This window comes from Canis aureus, chromosome 18 (assembly GCF_053574225.1).
Source record: "Canis aureus isolate CA01 chromosome 18, VMU_Caureus_v.1.0, whole genome shotgun sequence".
Taxonomy (NCBI): Eukaryota; Metazoa; Chordata; class Mammalia; order Carnivora; family Canidae; genus Canis; species Canis aureus.
In genome coordinates, this window is record NC_135628.1 from 47,898,940 (window position 1) to 47,923,575 (window position 24,636).

Below are 24,636 nucleotides of genomic sequence, written 5' to 3' on the forward strand. Positions count from 1 at the left end.
CCAGTTTTCTTATCTATAAAAACTCTACCTTAGAAGGTTATGGACAGCACTGAGATTTGTGGAAAGAACTTGGCACTATGACTGGTACATGTTAATCAATAATGGGTAGCAGCCGTCACAACCACTGCAATCAACTCCCTGATCTGGGATTTGAGACAGTCATGAATATGAGGTGGTTTCATGGAAGTATACTGTATCTCAAGTATCTGTCAGCACTCTTGGTTGAAGGTGACAGCAACTCAGCTTAAATCACTTTTAGCTTTAAAATAGGGTGTTTATTAGATATATTTTGGGGTAGCTCAAAGAATCGGTTGAAATGTGGAACAGCTGTGAGGACTTCAGGCTCCTGAATGTTATAACCTCATGGGAGATGGTTATAATAGTTGCTTTAAATTCTCTGTTTGATAATTTTAATACCTGTGCATTTTGAAGGTTATCATATACTGGTGGCTTTTCTCTTGAGTATTGGTCAGATTTTTCCTGGTTCTTTGTATATCAGACAATTTTGAGTTATATTCCAGATATTTAAAACATTATGTTGCAGAACTCATGGATAGAGAAAAGGTTAGCAGTTGCCACAGGTGGAGTGCAGGGGGTGGGCGAGATGGGCAAAGATGGTCAAAAGGTACAACTTCCAGTTATACAAGTCCTGGGGATGTGATGCATGGCATAGTGACTACAGTTAATAATACTGTACTGCATATTTGAAACTTGCTAAGAGAGTAAATCTCAAAAAGTTTTTATCACAAGAAAATATCTGTACATGTGTATAGTGGTGGATGTTAATTAATTGTGATCATTTTGCAATATATACAAGTATTGACCACTGTGTTGTGCACCTGAAACTAATATAATGTTAAACATCAATTATACCTCAATTAAGAAAAACTATGCTGTGAGTCTCTGGGTCCCTTTACAATCATTTATTGAGTATTTTGTTTGTGAGAGCAGGCCAGTTAGGTTTAGATTACAGATCACCTCTTGTTATGTGGCAGATTCAGTGTTTAGAGCATTTGCTAATTTTTTTTTCTTTCCAGTGGTTGGAGTTGTCTGCCTCCTGCTTGAGCCACTCAGGGTTTAGTTGAAGTGATGGTTTATAGCTAACTTGAGTTCTCTGTGATGGCGCTGTGCTTCTTTCATGATATGCCACACAGACTCAGCTTGGAGGTGAGCCTGGGGCTTGTGTTCTTGGTTCATACATAGAACTGGAAGATCCCCTTCCCTGTTCCTCTGGGGACTCCTCTGGCCAGAAAGATGGATTACTGCATAGTTTTAGCATCTGTGCTTTTCTGTAACTCTGCCTAACTAGGATGAAATGGCAAGAGAAGGAAGTGAGAGGAGGAACAAGGAGGAATCTCTCCAGAACTCTGCACAGGAGGAGCCCCTGTTCCAGTTCTTTTGTCCGGAGAGATGGGTTTTCTCTTGAGGTATCAGCTGCCTGCGTCACTCTGGTGACATCAGTGCGGTTCTGCAACTGAGGCTGGCCTTGGACCAGGGCTTCGAGAGAAAAAGGACAAATGAAGAAACACATGGTCCCCTCCTTCCTGCTCCACCATGATCCAGCTAACGGAGTTTACTTTTCTTGGTCTTGTGGCCAGAAAGGATTCTCTTGGAGTCTCTGCAGTCCGCACCTACGAGACAGTTCCTTGATTTGGCCCACCTTCAGTTCGAAGCCAACAAACTCCCAGTGTGCTAGTTGTTATTCAAATTTTGATTTTCTTTCCCAGCCCACCTGCCATTTTTTGTTTTGTCCTGATTTTTGTTTTTTGGGCAGGTTGGGAAAGAGAAGCTATAGTGGGCTTTCTCTATCTTGGCTGACACCGTATTTAGTAATACTGGCCAGATACCATGTTTATATGAGGGTATTCTGAGATGGCTGCCCAGTCAGAACTGCATGGAATCTTAGAACAGTTCCCCAAAAGGTAACTAGGGCAAGGGGCATGCTGTTGATTGAAGAAATGGGAAGAGAATGCTAGCCAGACAGAACAATTCTCACTCTTTATGATTAAAAAGAAAAGCCTTTTAATAGATGTTTTAAGTTTGTTTTCTAGGAGTGTAGTTATGACATTTAGATGTTATTAGGATTTTTAAAAGTTCTGTTGATTTGAGAGCTTCTTATAACATCAGTTGAGTGCAAAAGAACATAACTAGCTTATTTTTACTTAGCTTACAAAATTTTCAAGCAAAAACATGATTTGGATGTCAAAATGTTCAGAGCCACTTATCACCTATGCTATTTCTGTAGACACTTTTTACAAGTGAAGCTCAATTTCAAGTGGCAGTGTTGACAATTATTAGCTTTTGAATTTAAAATGTATTTTTATAAATCTTTTCTGGCTGAACTCTGCCAGTGGCTTAGCTAGATTCAGATGTGGAGTTTGCCTTTTTCTGAACCAAATTACGAAGTCAGCAAAGTGTGTTTTCAGAACTCTTCCACCTCCTTGTCCTCTTTTCTCCCATTTGACTCTGCCCATTTTTCTTTTCCTCCTTTTAGCAAAATCCTCCCTCTTTCTGCCTGCTTATACAATACTTAAGCTCTAGGTCTTTTTTCCATGTTACCTTGTACAGAATTCATCTGACCTATGTCTTCGGACCTTTGCCCTTAAAGCCTTGCTCGATAACTGACACTCATCAGAGAAACTAATCTGGACTGAGCTGCTAATGAATGATAATGGATTAATCCTTCAATGATGTCCTTTCAATTTTTGCATGTCCTACCAGGTACCTTATCCTAATATCAGGAGAAATATGAACATTTTTTATGTCTTAGCAAAGCACCTACCTAAACTTAGAGAAAGCAATACATTGTAACTGTAGAGAAATGTGAAAATACAGAATCACAAAGGGAAAATAGAAATCACTATGTTCAGCATTCAGTTCACTATTGTCAACCTTTTGCAATACATACCTGAGTCCCTTTTCCATAGAGCGATTATATGCTCATCCACTTTAAAAGGGTTAACACAGTGTTTCTTAACCTTAATATGACACTTAAATGTCAGAAATATTTTTGTTATTAAGTATGGCTTTGGCATTATCATTTTAGAATGGATTCTATAAAATCCTGTCATGAGTACACAATAATTTATTAACTAGTCTCTTATTCTTGCATATTTAGATTATTTTCAAGTTTTTAGTATTTTAAATAATGCTAAAATGCAAACCTATTATGGTGTCCTTGGATTACATGCCTAGAAATGGAAGTGGAATTGATGTGTCACTGGGTATATTTAATACATTTCTGAAACTTTTGATGCAGTTTCTCTTGGTGCTTATTAAATAGTAAGTAGTTGCTCAAATTTTGCAGAAGCAAGGGTGCCTTTTCAGTTCCAGCCTGATTTTTATAAAAAAAATATACTTTCTATTATAGGCAGATAAACTTGCAACCATATATAATTAGACATAACAGGTAGATTTCCTTGGATTTGGCTTTTGCCTTTGGGAAAATTGAACTTCTACTTAGCATTGTACAGTTCTAATTTGGGTTAGGAAAAATAAAAAGAAAAAAGAAAAAAATTACTTCCATTCAAGAAACCCTTCAAAAGTTAGACCAATTCTCCCTCCCTCCTAGATTATTTTATAAAGTGGTAGATCTTTTTCTTGTTTGGATGTTGTTCTATAATGGGGACCAGTACCACCTTCAGATCAGGTAAGTGTGACTCTTACGTTGGTCTCTGCTGAAGAGAGCCTAATTCTGGTTCTCCTGCAGATGTGTTCCTCCTCTTGCCTTCTCGTCAGTAGGCCGAGGAGCTGTACCCACCTGGATGTCATATCCCCCATTCTCCACCCTTTTATACCATGCTCTGGATGACATGACTTTAGAATTGCATGCTTTAAAGGCCCGCGTTTGCTTCCCAGTTGCATCCAGATTGTAGACTGTTTGAGGAAGAAGCACTGAGACCATGGATGTGCAGCTGGGGTGGTCACTTGTTATGTGCAGAGATTGCTTAAGGTGTGAGGTGGGTATATAAAAGAGGAAAGGGCACCTCAATTTAGATCCTTGCCCTTGGTTTTGCAAATGTTAGAAGTGAGCCCTAAAGAGAACCTGCTACACCGCTCTTTGTTATTGTACAGATGTCCTGAGGCTATTACCAGGTACCACCAGAGAGCCTTCCAGGCAGAGATTAAGTCATGTACTAGAGCCTGGAGGCAAGGAAGAGGATAGCATATTTGGTCCCGTTTCAGTATCTCATACATGAAACAGGGTGAGAAATGATATGTGGAGAAGCAGATAGAGAATGAATCAAGAAAGACCTTTTATACTATGCTAGGATTATGGGCTTTTTCCCCAGCCAAGGTTTTGAACAGGGGTGATTATCATTAGAAATGGCTGAGGAGTGTCATGGAGGAGCAGGAGCCAAAGATCTGTGCCACTTAGGCTCTTGGTGGTAGTCATCCAGGCCATAGGAGATGGTCATTGATAAAGGACAGCAGCCGTGATGACAGTGATAAGACCCTTGCCCACTCTGTAGGACTATTATTGTGTGACTCAATTCAAGTAGGAAAATGTTATGAAAATTGTTTTGGAAAAGCATATGCAGTTCTCCAAATGTTGTTAGTGTTATTGTTCATAACAAAAATAATTATTGTATTTGTGGACAAAGGACAAAATTGAAATTCCAGCTCATCTCAGTTCTAATGTAAGCAGATATAAAAATCAGCTGAAATGATAACCGTCCTGATGTGAGGTGTCACATTTCCCGAGGGCTCCTTTTTGGGAGCAGGGGGTTCTACTAGTCTTTGGAGATGGTGGTCCAAGTGGAAAGAACAGTGGTATTGGAGTTGGCTGAGCTCAGATTTCAGTATTGATGGGGAAGTGTCCTTGAGGTTTCATGGTCCCTGTTGTCAGTAAGAGGCCTTTCCTTCCATTTGCTGCACTCATGTTCCTGAATCTATAACCTCCCTGAATATGTTTTTCTAGAGGAAATAATCCTTGTCTCTGGTGGTGATATGGAAGGGAATTGGGAGGGAAGAGTCTACATTCTTCATCAGATTTTTAACCAGTCTTGTTGTTTGTAGATGTTTTTGCTTTCTGAGATATTTCATGCTTTCAACTATGAGAGTTCCTGCAGTTCAAATCCACTTTCTTACTGTTATCATCTGCCTATGAGGCCCTTAGCTTTCAGATTTTCTTGCTTTGATTAGTCAGTAAAGCTCATCTTGTGCTTTCCATCTTTCAAAAAATTGTTGATACCTACATCTAGTGTCATTTTCACTTCTACTCTGTTTATTTTTTGGTGTTGCAAAGCATTACTCTGTTTTCACTCCTTGCTGCCTTCAGAAACTACTCTTTGTGAGTTTGTGGGAGCAAAGAGAAACATTTTTATTCAGCAAGTTTGAATATAGTTAAGTAATAACTTAATGATTGCATGTGTTTAAAGATTTTATAATACATTTTCCTCAGTACCTTCTACAAGAGTTTTAAAATTAATATTTCTAATATTGATATTATTATAGATTGTCTCTCTGTAGATTTCTTGAGAAAATTGAAGTTTCCTTCATTTCTTCATGGGTAGGTTTGGTTTAGAATGCTATTTTTTTTGAAACTTGCCCTCATAGTGCAGAATAGTATAGAAGGTAGTTGGTTTCCCTTTATTAGAAACTGAAAATAGGGATCCCTGGGAGGCTCAGCGGTTTAGCGCCTGCCTTTGGCCCAGGGCATGATCCTGGAGTCCCAGGATCAAGTCCCACGCCGGGCTCCCGGCATGGAGCCTGCTTCTCCCTCTGTCTAGGTCGCTGCCTCTCCCTCCCCCCCTCCCCCTCTATCATGAATAAATAAATAAAATCTCAAGAAAAAAAAAAAAGAAACTGAAAATATGGGATACAGACTGTAATTCTACAGAGATTTCTCTTTCAAGGATGAAGAGGAATTTGAATGCATGGAGTTGGTTGAGCAACTCAGGGTCTTACATTTTGATGTGGGCAGGCCAAGTCCAAGGACCTACAAGGGTACCTGCAGGGGGTCTTTGGCTTCACACAGGATGGAAGTCAAACATGAGCTAGCAGGAGGGGAAAGCAGAGTTTGTGGAAGACAGAGAGAGGGCAGATGCAGACAGAGTGTCTGGGAGACTCAGAAAGGAAAGGAGCATGAGTCTTATCTTTGTGATCTGGAGGTTTTTATTGAGGACGATGGTCTGCACATGTCCCTCTAGGCATCCAGGAACCAGTTTTAAAACAAAGATAAGAGATATTTAGATATTTAGAACAAAGATATTCATAGAGCCAGGGGGTCTTGGAGATATCTAGTGCTGGTGGTCTGGGATAAGTGTATGGTCATTCTCACCTGGTCCTTCCTTAGATGTTATTTTTTTCTAGAGCAATCCTTACCTTCTTGTCCCTTACAAGGGGAACATATGGTATTTTCATTACAGGGCCTGTGCATAATAGGGCTGGGGTGCAGATCCTATCAAGAATAGAAGCTGGAAAAGAAGCAAAGGGAGAAAAACAATTTTTCTCTCATGGGGTCCCTTCTGGTTCTCTATCTCAATTTCACACTGGTAGAGGTGAGACGGGGCTCTAGGTCTGTTGTTGCCAGTTCACTGCCTCCTCCTTTATAGGCTTGCATTGAGACACCAAGGAAGGCAAATGGTTTAAACTGGCTCTTTCCAAGTAGCCCTGGACACTTTTATTGAAAACGTAAGGGACTAGAGAGCAGGGACTAGACTGTTTTGTTCACTGCAGTAGCTCCAGCATCCACATGCCTACAGTTGGCACATGGGAGGTGCTCAATAAATCTTTGCTGATTTACAAAATGAATACTTGTAAGGCCTCATTTACAAAGATAGACATTGGACTCAGATTTAAAACATCAACTTCTTCAAAATAATTTCTAAAAAGCAATACTGTCTGGCAAATGCAGAGAAGAGGATGTGTCATAAATAGATCAGATACCTATTACTTTACTTAGTCTTAGGTTCCCATGGTAACTTCATGTTCCTTTTATAAAAAAAAATCTGAATATAAATATTGCTACACCCTGCTACTCTGCACATGTACTTTATAATGTAGGCTAAGGGAGTTTTTATTATAAAATGCATGTGTGTCTGCATTAAATATTCTCACACTTTTGACCTTCCCACTAAGTAGGACGAGCATGCTTGCTCACTGGAATTGGAGTTGAAGTATTTGTGCTGGGAATGACAGTCACGTGCGCTGTCTTTTCTCCTTGCTGCCTTACTTTCTCAAATATGGGTGCCAAGCTCTTTGCTGAGAACTTCAATTTGAGAGCTTTTCTCCCAGAGACTCATCAAATACAGGGCTCTGCTGTTCTCGATGCTTTACATAAAAATGTTCAAAAAGAAGAAACTCTATGAAGTAAATGGATTGCATTTGTTTCTTATGGTCCTGTTCCTCCATGTGTGTTCTCCTAGGAATCAGCACTTTTCTTCTTTGGGGCCGAAGGCCTCTTGCTGCCTCTGTCCTTTTGATTCTGTCCTATAGTTTATGCTCCTTTAGTGGCTCCTTATAATTAACTGTGGTCACCTCTTACCTGACCACAGAGGCTAGGCTGGGAGCATCTGAGAGCTGAATTTCTCATGGCAGGTCTGCCATGGACAAAGCTAGGAGGACAGAAAATCAGGCAGCTTCGTCTGTTTTTTATAAGTTCACTCAGTCCGTAGGCTGCTGTATTTCACAGCATACCATCAGACACATTACCTTCAGCCCCTATCTTGCTGTTTGTCACACCCTATCACACTAGCTAATTTATGAAGGAACCCGTAGCCCCAAAAGGGTTACAAACCCCACTCTCTTTCAGGGCTTTCTCCTCAAAGCCTTGTCCAGTGGTTTCAGCTCACAGATAGTTGGTCAGATGCTGAAATCATTTTGTGACGAGGTCACATCACGCACATTCTACCTTATTTTTCCAGAAAACATGGCTCCTTAAAAAGCAAAACATTTGGGTACTAAGAAGTAAGTATCTGCAGGAAGGTTTAGGGAAAAATTGGCTGCCATGAGCTGATTGAGAAGTGGTGCAAAGTTGTAGTTAATGGGAGAGTTAAGGGATTTTTGTTGGTAATTTTCACCAGATGGAACACTGAACCTGTTATGCTTATTGTACCACTTCGGAGCCCTTGATCATTACACTTTCTTATAGGATGATATGGTATGTGTGTATCCTGTCTGCTCCAACAAAACCATATGCTTATGGAGTACAAGGACTGTGTGTTTTCATTGTTTTAAAGTTCCCCATAAGGACACCTTGGTGGCTCGGTGGTGAGCGTCTGCCTTTGGCTCAGAGCGTGATCCCGGGGTTCTGGGATCGAGTCCTGAATCAGGGTCCCTGTAGGGAGCCTGTTTCTCCCTTTGCCTATGTCTCTGCCTCTCATTCTGTGTTTCTCATGAATAAATAAATAAAATTAAAAAACATCTTTCCCATAGCACTTAGGCATTAGTACTTATTAATAATTAAGTGCTGCATAGTAAAGAATGATATATTAATGTATAAAAATGATATCTATTGATACAGGCATAAATCATTATAAATGTTAATGTTTTATATAAAGTATGTGTATTGTCAAGATATATATACATATATGCATGTTACTTTTATGTGTGATATTTGCTTGAAGCATTGGCTAGCCTATGTGTAGTTAAATTGTAATAGTTATCATAATTGGGAGATGATACACCAGGTTTTCTGTGAGTGCCATGAAGCTTTTGTACTCTAAGTGACTTTGTGTTTAGGGGTGTCAGAGAAAACCAGAACTGGTCAGTAGTTCAAGTGGTAAAAATAGACTTTGTTCAGGAACTGTTATAGTGGGAGAAGAGAGACCTTAGTACAGAATTGCACTCAATTCTGATATAGTACAGACAATTGGGGGTTTATAGGCAAGGAGCAGGGTAGGATCAGTGGATAAAAATTACTACAAGGAGCCAGCAGGGGGAAGGGGGGATTCTAGCTAAACTGATTTCTAAAATTGGGTGATGCAAAGTTGGACACAGAAGCGCAAAGGCCAGGGCTTCACTGGGAAGAAAGGCAAGAAAGGGAAGAAAGGAAGAAAGAAAGAAAAAGGAAGGAAGGAAGGAAGGAAGGAAGGAAGGAAGGAAAAGAAAAGGAAAGGAAAGGGAAAAGAAAAGAAAAGAAAAAAGAAAGAAAGAAAAGAAAAAAGAAAAGAAAAGAAAGAAAAGAAAAGAAAGAAAGAAAAGAAAAGAAAAGAAAAGAAAAAAAAGAAAAGAAAAGAGAAAAGGAAAAGAAAAGAAAAGAAAAGAAAAGAAAAGAAAAGAAAAGAAAAGAAAAGAAAAAGAAAGAGGAGTGTTTTGGAGGGGGGTGGTGTACCAGGATTTCTATTGAGTGATAATCTTTCCTTAAGTGTTTTGTGATCAGGAGTTAATTCCATGCTCTATTTCTTTTTGAGTTGTTTCCTAGTTCTTACATATTTATATTGTAAAGTTTTCAGAAGATCCCATCATTTTGCCATTTGGGGCACGGTGTCTCCATGCCCTAGCATCCTGGGGTTTGCAGACAGTCTAAATAGCTGCCTTCTTTTGAGTGGAATAGGGCCAAATGCTTCATCTAAGTGTATGATTTGGAGAGTATGACTTGTGAGAGGATGCTGTGTTGTTCTTAGAGTGAACTCTGACTCATGTCAATATGTTTGGTGATAAACTACCTGGAGTCTGAAATGGAGAGAAAATTGTCAGAAATTCTATCCTCCACAACTTGTCAGGAAAACTTGTGAAACATAATGAAATAGGCAGAAAAGATTATCAGGTGTCCTGTGTGGTGCCCCTTGCTGAAAGATCAGTTGCTGTAGGAGCCTATACCTTTGTCTTTGAAATATTTCACAACATTGTTGAGTTGTAGGGAATGGATAAATGACTCCTGTCCATGGAAATGAGAGTGCATTTTACCTTTTGGAATGCGTTTGATCATTACCCTCAGACACTTACCCCTCTGTATCTCTTAATTCATTTCACTTTCCTGATTGCTGGCTTCTGTGTGTTCTTTGAATTCTCCTTTGAACTGGTCATAACTTGTTGTTGATTGATAAAATATTATTGCTGATTAACGATAAATAAAACATAATAGTGATAGAATCTTTGATATCTATTAATTCCATATTTGTATGACAAAAATTTTTACCTTTTTAATTGCTCTTTAACACCTGGGAAGTCCCCATTTCCAAGGGATCAATGTAAGTGCTCAAAGGTTAGGTTAGGTCTGTGGCTAGAGTTTTGGGTTATTAGTTGTAAGTCAGTACCTTGAATACCACTCAATATTTGAGGAGTAAATATTGCATCTTTAGTGATTTTATTACATCACACGATTTCTTACATCTTTGCTATGGTGTTTAGAGTTGCCTTCAGAAACAGATTAAAAACAATTCTTTGTTACCAGCCCAGATGAAATAGCCTATTAAATAATTTAAAACCCATCTAGCTTGGGCTACAATCTAAAGTCTTGACCCTAAGTGCTGCCGTCTTCATGAAATAGGCCTGCATTTCAGTATTTTTAAATTATAAATAAACACATTAAAGCTTCCTGTTGCAATCCTAAGAATTTTGTAACATAAGAGTGGTTGTGGCCCCTTAGAGGTCAGTAATCTGGAGGAGGCAGGAGGCATAAAGAACTTTAGGAAAATTAATTGGCAAATGACATCTACCATTACTGCTAGAGAATACAATATGCCTTTGACCTGTTCTTATTGTTGTTTTCATCTTCTAACTGGCAACTTGAGTGGCACAGAGGCAGTGGTAGAAGAGAGCTTTCTGAGCTTCCAATTTATTCTGGGGCCTTCATTTGAAATTCATGTCACAGTTGTCACCATCATTATTTTGCAAAGATGATAGCAAATTACCTGCATTTTACATATGAGGGCCAGGAACTTTTCAGTGGGATATGAAAATAGGAAAGACTTCCTAATACAAATAACTGGGATCAAGAGAAACAAGAAAGTTATTATGTAAGTGCATGGCTGGTCAAAGAATATTCTACAGTGGGGGGTTGTGATAGGCTGAGTAATGCACCCCTGTCCAAGTCCTAATCTTTGGAACCTGTGAATGTTACCTTTAGAGGTGAATAAAAAATCTTGAGATGGGAGATTATCTGGGTAGGACCTAAATGCAATCACAATGGGAGGAGAAAGAAAGCCATGTGTCTACAGAGGCAGAGCCTAGAGTTATGTAGCTGCAAGCCAACAAATGCTGGTAGCTACCACAAGCTGGAAAAGGCAAGGAATCGATTCTTCCCTGGAATCTCCAGAGGGAGCATGACCTAGCTGATCCCTTAGTGATTCTTGAAGACAGAGTTGTGAGAAGATATCTTTGTTGTAAACTGCTAAATTTGTGGTATTCATTACAGCAGCCATAGGATAACCAGTATAGATTTTGCTACCGCAAGTGGGGAGCAGCTGTAACAAATACCGGAAAATATGCAAGTGGCTTTAGAATTGAGTAAGGAACAGAAATTGGAAGAATTTGAAGGCACATTATAGGCATTATATACATTATAAGCCTGGATTGCTTAGAACAAACTGTTGGCAGAGACATGGATATCAGAGACTCTACTAGCGAGAACTCAGTAAGGGGCACAGTAGAAAAAGCTGAGATTGTCTTAGAGAAAATGTAAATTGCCATAAGTGCAATGTTGCTAGAAATAGTAAAGGTGCTCCGGGTTAGGACTGAGAAGAAGATGAAGAATATGCCATCAGAAATTGGAGGAAAGGTGATCTTTGTTATATAGTAGTAGAAAAGATAGCAGAATTTTCTCCTGTGGTTGTGTGGAATGCAACACATTATAAGCGACGAACTTGGTTATTTCCAGAGAAATAAAACCAAGAAGGTTTCTTCTTGCTGCTTATAGTAAAATGTGAGAGGAAACTGGCAAATTGAGGGGAAAATTCTTAAACAAAAAGGAAACCAGACTTGATGATTTGGGAAATTCTCATTTTGTCCAGATTGGAAAAGATGCTAAAATTAGGAGACTCACAGTTGGAAAACTACACTATGGAGAGAAAGAAGCTCAAGAGTGTGTCTGGAAAACGTTTTTCTAGTGCTAAAGAAATGAGGTGTATGACTCATGGGTCTCTTTAACCACCTCAGCAGAACCCAGGAGTAAGGATAGGACTGTCCAGGAAAGATCTATGGAAGATCGTCCATCGAATGGCGTGAATCCTATAACATGCACAGGAGACCCACAGGTTTTTGATAACATCAGCAGAGATACTGCCAGCTTGAACTGAAAGGATAGAGGTAGATGAAATTGAGGAAGGCTATTGGAATCCTACAATTTTATAGGCAAGAAACACCTAATAAAATTGTTCTGCTGCAAACATGTTCTACTTTTCAGAAAACAAAACAAAACAAACCTATGAATTATTCTGAGGGTGGAGCCCAGGGCCTCATGTTAGAGCCATAAACTATAGTAGATTATTTCTAGGCCTTGAAACCTAATGGAATCTTCCCTGCTGGATTTTGAAATTACTTGGAACTGCTGACTTATTTCTTCCCTTCCTCCCTTCTAGTTTATCTCTTTGGAATGAGAACATCTGTAACTGTTGTTAAGGTCCAAACCCATTATATTTGGAAGCAGGAACACAGGTCCCAGATAGAGAGGAATTTTGCCCCACGATGGATCATAACCAGAGTGACCCCATACCTGATATAAAGGATTACATTTGGGATTTTTGAGCTGATGAGATGCAGATGAGGTTTTAGACTTTGAGTTGATACTGTAATGGGTTGAGACTTGAGCTGATGTTGGGATATGGTGAAGGTATTTTGTATGTAATAGGGATATGCATCTTTGGGGCCACAGGGTAGACTGTGATAGGCTGAATAATACCCCCCTCCCCAAGCAAAGATATGCATGTCCTCATTCCTGGAACCCATGGATTATTTTTTATGGATAAAATGACTTCGAAGATGTGAATAAGTTATGATGGGGAAATTATTTTTTACTAAGTAGATCCTAAATGTAATCACAAGTCTACTTATAAGCTAAGTGAAATAAGTCAATCAGAGAAAAACAATTACATGGTTTCACTCATACATGGAATACAAGAGATAGTGCAGAGGACCATAACAGAGGGGAGGAAAAATTGAATGGGAAGAAATCAGAGAGGGAGACAAACCTTGAGAGATTCTTAACCCTAGGAAGCAAACTGAGGGTTGCTGAAAGGGATGTGGTAGGGGGATGGGGTAACTGGGTGATAGGCATTAAGTAGGGCACATAATGGAGCACTGGGTATTTTATGCAACTGATGAATTATTAAAAACTACATCTGAAACTAATGATATTTCTGTACTCTTGTATTCTGTTTGAATATGCAACATTCTTAACATGACTGGTAGACTGTATAACCATCAGGCTTTTATATTAGAAACTTTTACCACTCCTTCTATCTTAAAACAGTAACTTTCTATTTTAAATAATGTAATCTATGGCGTTATGTAAACTGAGAACACTGATAAATAAACACAAGGCCTGACTTCTGCTCTCAGCTATGCTACCCACTAGCTGGCTATCTCACCCAGTCTGCCTTTCAGTTGAGCAATGGGAATATTATTAATGATCCTTCCTCAACCATATAATTGTTAATGAGTATTTAATGATATAGGTGTATGTGAAAAATATTAGATAAATAATGTATGGTTCTATAACATTCAACTATTATGTTCCTTCTAGTTATAGCAAAGCTATGATGAGCTTTTTTGCATGGAAATCACTGACCACATTAAATATTTTTTCCCTCAGATTAGATGCTAGTAGAGGGATTTGGGGTTCAAATTTTTGAACACTTAAAAACTTTTGATACCTACTGATCTACTTCTCTCCAGAAAGGTTGTACCACTTAAGTCTGTGATTAGAGACACATGGGTTCTCCTTTTACTGTCATGTAACCTTAGAAAGCTTTTAAACATTATTTTAAAATGTTGTGCCAACTTGATGAAAATTGCATTTCTTTGGCAAGGTTTAACTTTTTTAGTTTGCATTGATTTTTAATGAATTGCATATGTTCTTTGAACATATTTCCAAATAATTGTCTTTTTCTGGACTGGATTTTGGAAACTCAGGATGGTTAAGTCAGTTAACCTTTGTTGTGTGTGTGTGTGTGTGTGTGTGTGTGTGTTTACCAGTTTGTTTTGTTGTTTACCTTTTAGTTTATGATGACTTTTGTGTTTACCTTTGTAAGCAATTAAATTTAGTGAACTTTTATTGGTCTCTCATTTGGCTGCTTTTATGGACTTTTTTTTTAGATGTGTGGATTTGCCCTTAACTGACAGTAAGGCATATTTGAAATTCAGGATCCTGTCAACTTAATCTCAAATTACCTGTTGTCAAGCTTGGTCAAAAAGTTTGAGTGATGAAAAAATGATTGCCTGAAGTTTATACTAGATTTTATTTCTGGGGGAGAATCTAAATGTGGCAAAAATCCTTTGCTTCCAGCCTGGTAATTCCATCTTCTCTAACTTAAGATCCCTTCTCATTTTATCGTAAACGCATGCAGAAATTGAAGTAGAAAAAACAGAGACTCGGACAGTTTGTGTCTTACCACATCTCCACTAACACCTTTCTCTCTATCATCCTTTCTACCCTCACTATCCTTAGTAAGGATAATAATTCTACCATTTGTCAAGTGCTAACTCAGTGGAGCCTAACATACCTAGCATTTTACATACATTATCTTAATTTCCAAAACAACCATACAAGGTAGGAAATATTATTCTCATTTTCCTAATGAAAAATGGATGCTTCGAGAGGTCAAGTGGCTTGCCCAGTATCACGTAGATTGTACTTGGTATAATGGGATGTGAATTCAAACCCAGACCTTTCCATTTTCAGAACTCATTTCTTAACTGGTATTCTTTCCATGTGCACACATGCCCACAGATGCAGACACATGCACACACACACACAGATACCTTCCCACCTCACACACTTGATTTTTGATGTTGATATGACTTGAGATTTCTATTTGGTCACTGATACAGTCAGGGAGGCAAAATAGAGTGGTTAAATCCAAACAGCAATATCCAAGATATTAAACTGAGTAAATAAGACATTGAACTGAAAATATCTGGAGAGAAGGTTTAGAATTTCCTTCCTTCTCAAAATGCTCCAATGACATCTGTTCTTGTTTGCCCTTGTCCAAGCATCTCACACATGTAATGTGCTTGGGCCAGGGGAGGTCACTGTGAAAATTTCACAGCATTCAAAGGCTAGAGATAAGTGGGTTGGTCTTAATTTGGCATTTGTCATAAATGTCTGTGATTGATGACGGCCTGCTGTGGTAGATGTATATGGAGCCTGGGAACGATGCTTAAAAACGGCTCGTCTTTTACTAGCCTCTGGATGATTAATTATTATACATGCTGTTAAATTTTAGACAGAATGAGAATTAGGTCAGTGGGAATAGTTTTCTTCTTTGGAAAACCGGGAACAGTGGTGGCATGCAGTTTCCTAGTATTAGTTAGCTCTTAGAATATCTATCAATTCTTTGGAGCTTAAAAAATCTGTAAAAGAAACAGGTAAGTGTTGCCTTTTCAGGGAGGTGAGACTTAAGGTCGATGGTCACAGCTTGAGAGCATCGACTGTCCCTCATCATATCCTCACTGCCTACTGATCATTTTTGATAAAAACAAAAAAACAAAAAACCCAAAGCCCTGCTTGGTGTGAATGGAATAGGGAAAGAATAAGAGAGTCAAGCAGAGAGGAGTTTGGAATCAGGCTTGCACACAAGTTGGGGGTGATTCAGAAAGCAGTTGTCCCATTAAAACTGGCTCTAACCAAGGCTTGTTTTTGTGATTGTTTGCAGAAAGATTACCACTTTGAATACACAGAATGTGACAGCAGTGGCTCCAGGTGGAGAGTTGCCATTCCGAATTCTGCTGTGGACTGCTCTGGACTGCCTGACCCAGTGAGAGGCAAAGAATGCAGTATGTTTTGACTTTTCGACCATTCCTTTTCTTGATTGCACTATAGCCCTTCAGCCCAGGAAGTTAATTAAAATAAATATAAGAGACTTTGGGAAAAATACACATAGAGCATTGATGTCTAGCAGAGCAAAAGCTTCTTAACGCTCAGTGCCCTTACACCTGAAGTCTGAAATGAGACACAGGCAGTATTAAAGGATGCTGCATTTATGTATTTATTTTTAAAAATTCTGTTTAAAATCTGATTTACTGTCGTAATTGAAACTCTGGAGAGCAGAGTGGCAATCTCTCTTCAATGGAGTCTTTTTCTTTACATTTTATTTTTGATTTTTTAAAAAAGATTTTATTTATTTATTCATGAGAGACACAGAGAGAAAGAGGCAGAGACACAGGCAGAGGGAGAAGTAGGCTCCCTGCGGGGAGCCCTATGTGGGACTGGATCCTGGATCCTGGGATTACGCCCTGGGCTGAAGGCAGACACTCAACTGCTGAGCCACCCAAGCATCCTTTTTCTTTACATTTAAAAAAAAGTTTTAAAAAACTTTGGGAAAATATAAATAACATAAAATTTTACCATCTCAGCCATTTTTGACTGTACAGTTCTGCAGCATTACATACATTCACATTGTTGTGCTATCTTCATGAACATCCATGCACAAAACTTCGCCATTTAGCAACGGGTTTCTTTTTTGAAGCCGAAGAAATCGTGTAATTTGTCGTTTTAGTATAACCTACAGAGAAATGGTTTAGATGGTAGAATTGATAAGTATTACATTCAGGAGCTTGTCATAGCAATTAAACAGGTTGGAAGTGCAACAGTAGGAATTAAGAGAGAAATGGTTATTAAATTTGTTTTCATTGGTAAACTCTGTTTTTTAAAAATCTTTTCATTTGGTGAGTGATAGGTTCCTGCAGTGAAGTAGTCTCAGGGAAGATTGGAATTCAAAGCTGAAAATAAGACAAAGAGAGGTTTTTTGGTTTTCCTGCTATCTCTCAAATGGTCTTCCTAAAAGCTTAGTTTTTCTGTTTCCAAATAAAAAAGCAAGTAGATAAGCATATTATTAAATGACAACTAATTCCTTCCCATTCATAGAAGTTGTGTCTCTTACTGGCCAGAGGAGTATTAAATAGGTTGTGTGTTTACTGATAAAAGGGTGACAGGAAGACAGCAGTAGTCTCGTGGGGAAAAGTAGTGGAGAAAACCATTTATTTTTAGCAAATGATACTAAAGAAATACAGAGAGAACCTGGGACCCTTGTAGCCAGGTAAAGAGTTCAGTCTAGTAAGACTCAAGAGGATAGTGGGGTCAGATTAGAATAAGACCTCGGCCCCCTGTGCAGAAAGAGTGTTAGCTCTCAGTAAGGGAGGATTTGTGCACAAAACACAAACAGTCTAAAAATACCTATGGAGTTAGCTTGTTATAAAATGTTTCAGTTACTTTTCTAGAAAATCTGTGTATCGTTTATTATCTATATTTACTTTTTACTTGTGGGCTAATTCCCTTGTGGGGACAGGGTGGACTATCTAGCCATTATGAACACTAACCCTCATCTAGGTGATATGCTGGTGCTGGCTAACATTGGCTTTGAAAGCTGATTATTAGTTTGAAATAGGCTTGGGTGGAGTGTTTTACACCATGGAAATTGGTGAATGCTACAAATCATGTGCCTCTCTGCCCCTGAAAGCTATTTGTTAAACATTTAGTGGTGTACCACTGATTATATTTATTGGCCAACGATTTAAAAATCTGTTGTAGATTGATGCTTAAATAGGAATTATTTCTATTTGAAAATGGCCAGGGAAATTTTTTTTGGCATGTTATTTATTATAGTCTTCCACAGATAATGTTATGAATCTGGTACTGCAGCTGGAACATTTCTACAACATTGACTAATAATCAAATAACTATTAGTTATTGTAACTACTTACTTTAAAAATGATAATACTTATGTGGTGGCTGGGGACATTTTTTATCTTGGCATCTTGTCCAAAATCTGAATTTTCAGTGATTTCTGTGTAATATGATTATGTCTGCCCTAGAAACTGTTGGTCTGGCCTCTAAAATGTGACGTTTTCTTCTTATGGTAAAGGCATGCAAATATAAATTATTTTAAAATGCACAAAACCCATAACATATCTAAATAACTTAGAAGCTTAGTTAATTCATAGCATTACACATGGTGCTTATCACATTTCTAGTCATTAAAGTACTGCAGAAGGCAGTTATGGTAATAACGGAGTATTTCCTCAGTGGCTTAGATTTTCTGTTGCTAATAATAGCTGTCATTTCTCGCACTGATTGTATGCTAAACTCTGCGTTTAGTGCTTTACATCATTCTCCCATTGTATCCTTAAACAACCCTCTCACATAGATATCAGTGTTTCCATTTTTATTGATGAGAAAACTCAGAGTTAAAGAAGCGAAGTACCTTACCACAGGTCATAGACCAGGATGTGGCTGATAGGTCTCATTCCAGAGCCTGTCTCTTTCCTACTGATTGAGACCACCACTTCAGCATGGCGGACTTGCAGGGTCCCATGTGAGAGATGTAGAGCACTGTTGGTGGATATCTTCAAGGGAAAATTGTAGAAACTCTTGTGCTTCAAGGACAAAAGAAGATATGAGAATCATGGTTCAGGAATGGCATGCTTCTTGCAAACGGCACCTGAACAATGCCAAGACCTTGGATGGTGAGTGATGCCCATAGGTGCTAGACTCAGCAGTTAAGTAAGCCATAGTGATATGGTCCAGCAGTTGGGTCACAAAGAAAAAGAAAATAAAACTATGGCATGTGGCAGCTTCAAGTAAGTGAAGAATATCTAGGGGAATGATTATGTAGGACTTAATTTTCCGATATCTCAATGTCTCTAAATGAAGTCAAACCCAGTTTCAATTCAGTTGAAATTGCTGTAGACTCTTCAGCTATTGAAGTGGGGAGATTTTTTTTTCTTCCTTATCAAAAGGAAGCAGTATAGGCCTTTCCATAGGAAAAGGCTTATAGGACTGTTGAGGCAGCAGTTGTAACTTTTTCAAAAAAATTGATGGGCAAGCTATATTATATAATCTTTATTTTTAAAAAATCATATTAAGTCTGGCTGCTAGGCTTCTCTTTAAGTGAAGTTAATGAAGTTCGTGTTGTGCTAGAACCCTGGGTGGTGTGTGAGCTGGAGCTTCTAGGGCTCCAGAAATAGGACGGAGAGGCCTCTGGTTATTAACTGACACTGGTCCCCATTGTCCTGCTATCCCCTCTGCTGCGGAAAGCTCCTCAGTCTCTTAGATAGCACTGCTCTAAGAGCAGGCCACTTATATGCCCTCATATCCAGATCTTTGCTGCTTCTCCAAAGCCCTGGTGCCAAGAGTCCTAAGTTTGTGGGTATCCCCCATCATTTGAGGACTTGCCATCACTAGACACAGCTTGCAGACAGCATGCCATTTCCAAACTGTAACACGCTTTGCCTTCTCCCAGAACAAGGGGATATAATCCCCCCCTGCCCCACTCTATCTCTTCTCCACTATTGCATCACTTCACTAAAATCTTCCCTTGACCCTTTGGCGTCTCCTTGACCTTCTTAGATCATCAAAAACAGTAGTCTTTTTGGAATACTTGCCTAGGTGGAGGATATTTTCTTTCTCATCCCTCATCTCTTCCTCCTTCTCCTTCCCTCTCTCCCCCCTCTGTCCTACCCTCTTCCTTTCTGGCTATTGCTATCACATTGGAGAAAAGGCCCTTTTGTTTCAAACCAGACCAAACCAAACCAAACCTTAGAAATAAAAGCCTGGGGGCACCTGGCTCAGTTGGTTAAGCATCTGATGGGTGATTTCAGCTCAGGTCATGATCTCAGGGTCCCGGAATCAGGCCCGCATGGGGCTCTGAGCTCGGTGTGTGTGGAGTCTGCTTGTCCCTCTTCCTCTGCTCCTGCCCTGCTTGCTTGCTCTCTCTCAAATAAATAAGTAAATAAATAAATAAAATCTTTTTAAAAAAGTAAGAAAAGAGAAAAGCCTGGCTACTGCAAATGGGGACAGAATTCCTCTACTTATTTCCATACATATTTTCAGGCAAATCTAGAGTACTGAGGGGGAAATAAACATAATGAGCTATCTCTTCCTCTTGGGAATTATCTTCTATTGCTTACTCCCTCAAATATTATAGTCATTGTGTGACTTTGAATTCAACCATAACACACTTTTCTAATTAGGGATGACTATTGAAGATAGCTATCATTCTATTTAGTATGTTGTCATCATATGGATCATAATCTTATGGGTACTTCTTAATCTTGTACTTTAGTATTTGTACAAAGATCTAATATTTGGTTTTCTTGGATCAAAATGTGCTAATATGCAAAGTAGAAAAAAAACTTGAGTATCAATTTTTTCCTTTTTCTTTATTTCTCTCAGATCTGTATTATTACATATTTATAAGCAGCATAACTCATGACATTTTGAGTCAAAGCTTTTGATTTCAGTTGAGATGTAAAGAAAGAGGAAAGATTCTCAGGGTGAAAGAGTTAGTTTTAACTTTCTGAGTGGGAGATTGAGAAATCCATTCCTTGTCATTGTAACTCTTGCTAGTGTAGGCTTTTTCCCAGGATTCAGTTCCTGGTTTGTTTCTGTTCTGTGAAAAGTTGTGACTGGTACAGTGGCAAGCGCACATGGGCGCACTGAGTACAAGAGCACTAAGTGCCAATCACATACCATGCTGGAAGTCTGTTCCATGGAATTCTAACCTGAAGAAATACTTCATGTTAAAGAAAAAAAAGAGTGTTTCAGGGTATTCTACAGTAAATACGAGTAAGTCTGGAAAATGGTGAATCGCCTCATGGAGGGATGCAGTGAGCATTTTCATATTAAAGTCTTTGAGAAACCTAATAAACATTTACAGAACATTTCCTGTGCATTTAGTGCATCCTGTTTTACTCAAGTTTGCCAAGTTTAATTGATTACAGGCCTCTTTTACCTAATGTGTAGTTGAACCCTACAGGCTAATTTCTGCAGTTAGAAGTTTTGGAAAACACAGGTGTAAACACATGTGCCTGGCTAATTTAGTAATTTTTATTTTTATTTATTATTTTTTAAAGATTTTATTTATTTATTCATGAGAGACACAAAAAGAGAGAGAGGCAGAGACACAGGCAGAGGGAGAAGCAGGCTGCATTCAGGGAGCCTGATGTGGGACTTGATCCTGGGTCTCCAGGATCACACCCTGGGCTGCAGGCAGTGCTAAACTGCTGTGCCACCAGGACTGCCCTAATTTAGTAATTTTTTAAAAAGATTTTATTTATTTATTTATTTATTTATTTACTTACTTACTTACTTACTTACTTACTTATTTGAGAGAGAGATTGAGAGAACGAGTGGGGGGAGGAGCAGAGAGAGAGGGACAAGCTGACTCCACTCACTGAGTACAGAGTCTGATGCGGGGCTCCATCTCATGACCCTGAGATCATGACCTGAGCCCAAACCAGGAGTCAGTGGCTTAACTGACTGAACCATCCAGGCTGCCACTAATTTAGTAAATTTTTATATGGTGCAACTTATACTAGATTTAACTAATTTCATGTAAGTTCTTTGCTCTACAAAGTTCATTTGCAGCCTTGTTATGTTGGTGTCTAGTTAACGACCCCCCATGGGGGATGATATACACCTGAGATTAAATTTCAGCTCTGCAACCAACTTGCATGTCTTGGGCAAAATATTTAATTCACAGCTATTTATTGAGCTTTAATTCATTAACTGAACAAACATCTATCATTTCCTATATTCTTGACAATAGGGCTCCAAAAATAAACTTCAAAAGATTTCTGTTTTCCATGACCTTTCAATCTAAGAGCAGATGAGTAAATAAGTTACTTATAGCATAGGGGCAAAGTGAATGTAAGAGAAATACCTGAGGTGATCTTACCAAGGGAGAGATAGATGACTTCTGCTTGCAGGAAGAGGGCTCACAGTGAAGCAGATGTTAAGTTGAAGTTCAGAGTCATCTGTTCTCGGCTGAATAACCTTCAAAAATTATCTAAGCCTTGGCAGGTTCATGTGAAAAATTGTTAACTGAGAAAGAATTATTACTGAAAAATGGTTCCTGTGAAAAATCCCATACTGAGGATTGAGTCAATAAGTTGCCATATTTAATGGGCCATATATGTTAATTCTCTGATGATCTCTGAAGCAAATCCTGAAAGAAGTTCTAGAATTCAGTGATGCAAAGTGGCATTTGAGGCATAGGAAACATGGACAAAGGTGAAGATTGGAGGAGGCAATCTGGGTCTACCTGGGTGGTTTGTAAGAGCTGCATGGCTGGCTGTTGGAGAGCATGAGAGGGGACAGAGTTTCTGGCAAATCTCACAGGCTCCTGCGTGTCATACCAAGGACTTTGAATTGGAGACAGCTATTCGTGGGTGTCTGAGGGAGTTAAATGAGTTATATATAACCAATAGTGCCAGGGATCATAATTTTAACATAATTTAATAGTAATAATAATAATGTAAAATTATAATAGCCAATCTTTATTTGCTACATGCCAGGCACAATTGTAATACATTATACATATTCACTCACATTCATTTAGGCATCACCATAGCCTTGTGAAGTAGGTACTTGGCAGAATGGGGATTTGAACCCAGGCAGCCCAGCTCCTGAGTTCATGTTCTTGACTCCAATGGTGTCTTGACTCTTAGGAATTTACTACACTTTGCACTGAATAAGTGTTAGTCCCTCTTCTTGAGACATCCATGCTCACCTAACATTTATCTCTTGTCTGAAATGTGATGCAAGGTAATATATGGATAACCAAATGATTGAAAAAAAAACATGTAAAAGGCTCAGATATATTGCCTTGTGGATAATTTTAATGGATTAATAATCTTGTAGATTTCATTCTTATTTGTGTGTATTTCTCTGAAAGGTAAAAGAATAACTTTAAGAATTTAGGCACACTTGTAGTTATATGCTCAAACACAATGAGAAGTTGGTTAGTTAGTGCTTTTTCCCCTGTGCTTAGAGTATTGTTGGTGCTTAATACATACAATATACTTTCATCATTTCATGTGTATTTAAAAAATTGATACTTCCTTGAACTATACAAATGCTTAATTTAGAACAGAGTCCTTTTTCATTCATCTGTAGAGAAGAAGCTGTAACCTTCTCATGGCTCCTCAGAAAGCTCCAAAACCCTAGAATGTTTGTGGATTAGATACCTACCTGTGGTGTCCTAAATTAGAGACTGACTTCCCTATTTCATTCTATAGGTGAAACACAGAGATCTGATCAGATTTGTGAAAATTAATCCTATATGGAAAAGGACAGGCACATTTTGTCTTTAGTTGGCTTTGTTTGGTATGCTGATTCTCAAGTTCCAAGCAGGAAGGGTTGAAGTTAATGGGCTTAGCAAAATACCAGTAGCAGGCAAAAGACCTGAGCAAATAGGATTATGAAAAGAACAGCTCAAAAATCAAGCTTGACATCATGTGTGGTGTTTGGTGGGAGCTACGGTTGAGGGAGGTTCTCTAAAACATATTTTATCAGGAGGTGAGAGAACTCCGTTTTTAAAACTGCAGAATCAAGGGTAGCAAGACTATGAGGGAGTAGAGGGTGACGGACACCTTCTACGGAAGAGGAAAAGTTCAGAATGATAAGAATCAAAGTGTTAGGACATAATTGGAAGTTGAGAAAACTGATTTCACAAATGCATTGTTCTGCCCCCTTTGATGACCTCATCAAGTAGTCTGAACATTTTCCTTCCTCTGACCTTTGCTGTTGTATTTTTTTCTATAAAACTTATGTCATCTTGTACCCGATGGACTGGAATTGGTCTTTTTCCCCATCAGACACTTAGGTCAGGAAGCCACACTAAAAATCCATTTGTTATTTTTTTTTCCAGGATGAAAACTATCTTAGTTAGGTCTTTCTTATAAAAGTTAGAAACTTTTTTTTTTAATTTTTAAAAATATTTTATTTATTTATTTTTGAGAGACACAGAGAGAGGCAGAGCCATAGGCAAAGGGAGAAGCAGTGGGGAGCCCAATGTGGAACTCGATCCCAGGACACCGGGATCATGACCTGAGCCAAGGGCAGATGCTCAACTGCTGAGCCACCCAGGCATCCCAAAAGTTAGAAACTAATTTAATGAGGGTTGTTATCTGTCCTGTTACACAGATTGGTTTTCCTGCAGGAGTTGGTAGGTTTTCTTTTGGTGGGGGAGGGGGATGGATATTCTGGCCCATCAGTCCTTGAAGAAGCTCAGGGACAGTCATATAGTCCTACCTGACAGGGTTGTGGGAGGATCCATTTACTGGAAAGGATGTTAGAGGTGAGAATTCATTTTCAGAGATGTGGAGGCAGTGCTTTCACTAAATACTCTTTTCAGAGAATAGTGACTTAGAGAACATTAGCCAGAACCGGTTTGTTTTAATCTACTTGTTTATATGTCTCTTGTCTCACTTTCATTTTTGTAAAAGGAGATATAAAAATAACTTTTCTTTTCTTTTTTTTTAAGAATTTCACCTTACACAAATAACTTAAAAAGGTAGTGTTCCAGTGTTCTCTTCATCAGTAGCCCTGAGAGAGGAAAAAGAAGAGTTGAGATTTGCTAGGTTCAGTATTGTGTTTGATTTCTCATCAATGCCATTTTCTACTTTCTTTTGTATTCTCTGAGAATTATAATAATAAACCTGGCAGGCACTTGAAGTTTTAATTATTTGATAACGATAATTGATGGGCTGAATGATTAATGAAGGTAAAATTTATCATTTTTGAGACCCATA

At 38.6% G+C, this 24,636-nt stretch overlaps 1 protein-coding gene across 3 annotated transcripts in view; it reads left to right on the forward strand.

Moving 5' to 3' along the window:
- The window catches only part of ELAPOR2 (endosome-lysosome associated apoptosis and autophagy regulator family member 2), a 171,613-nt gene that overhangs the window by 66,322 nt on the left and 80,655 nt on the right, over positions 1-24,636 (forward strand). For all 3 annotated transcript variants that reach the window (XM_077857148.1, XM_077857149.1, XM_077857147.1), the window contains exon 2: positions 15,759-15,879. The gene's annotated coding sequence lies outside the window, so the exon portion shown is untranslated. The remainder of the gene's footprint in view (positions 1-15,758; positions 15,880-24,636) is intronic.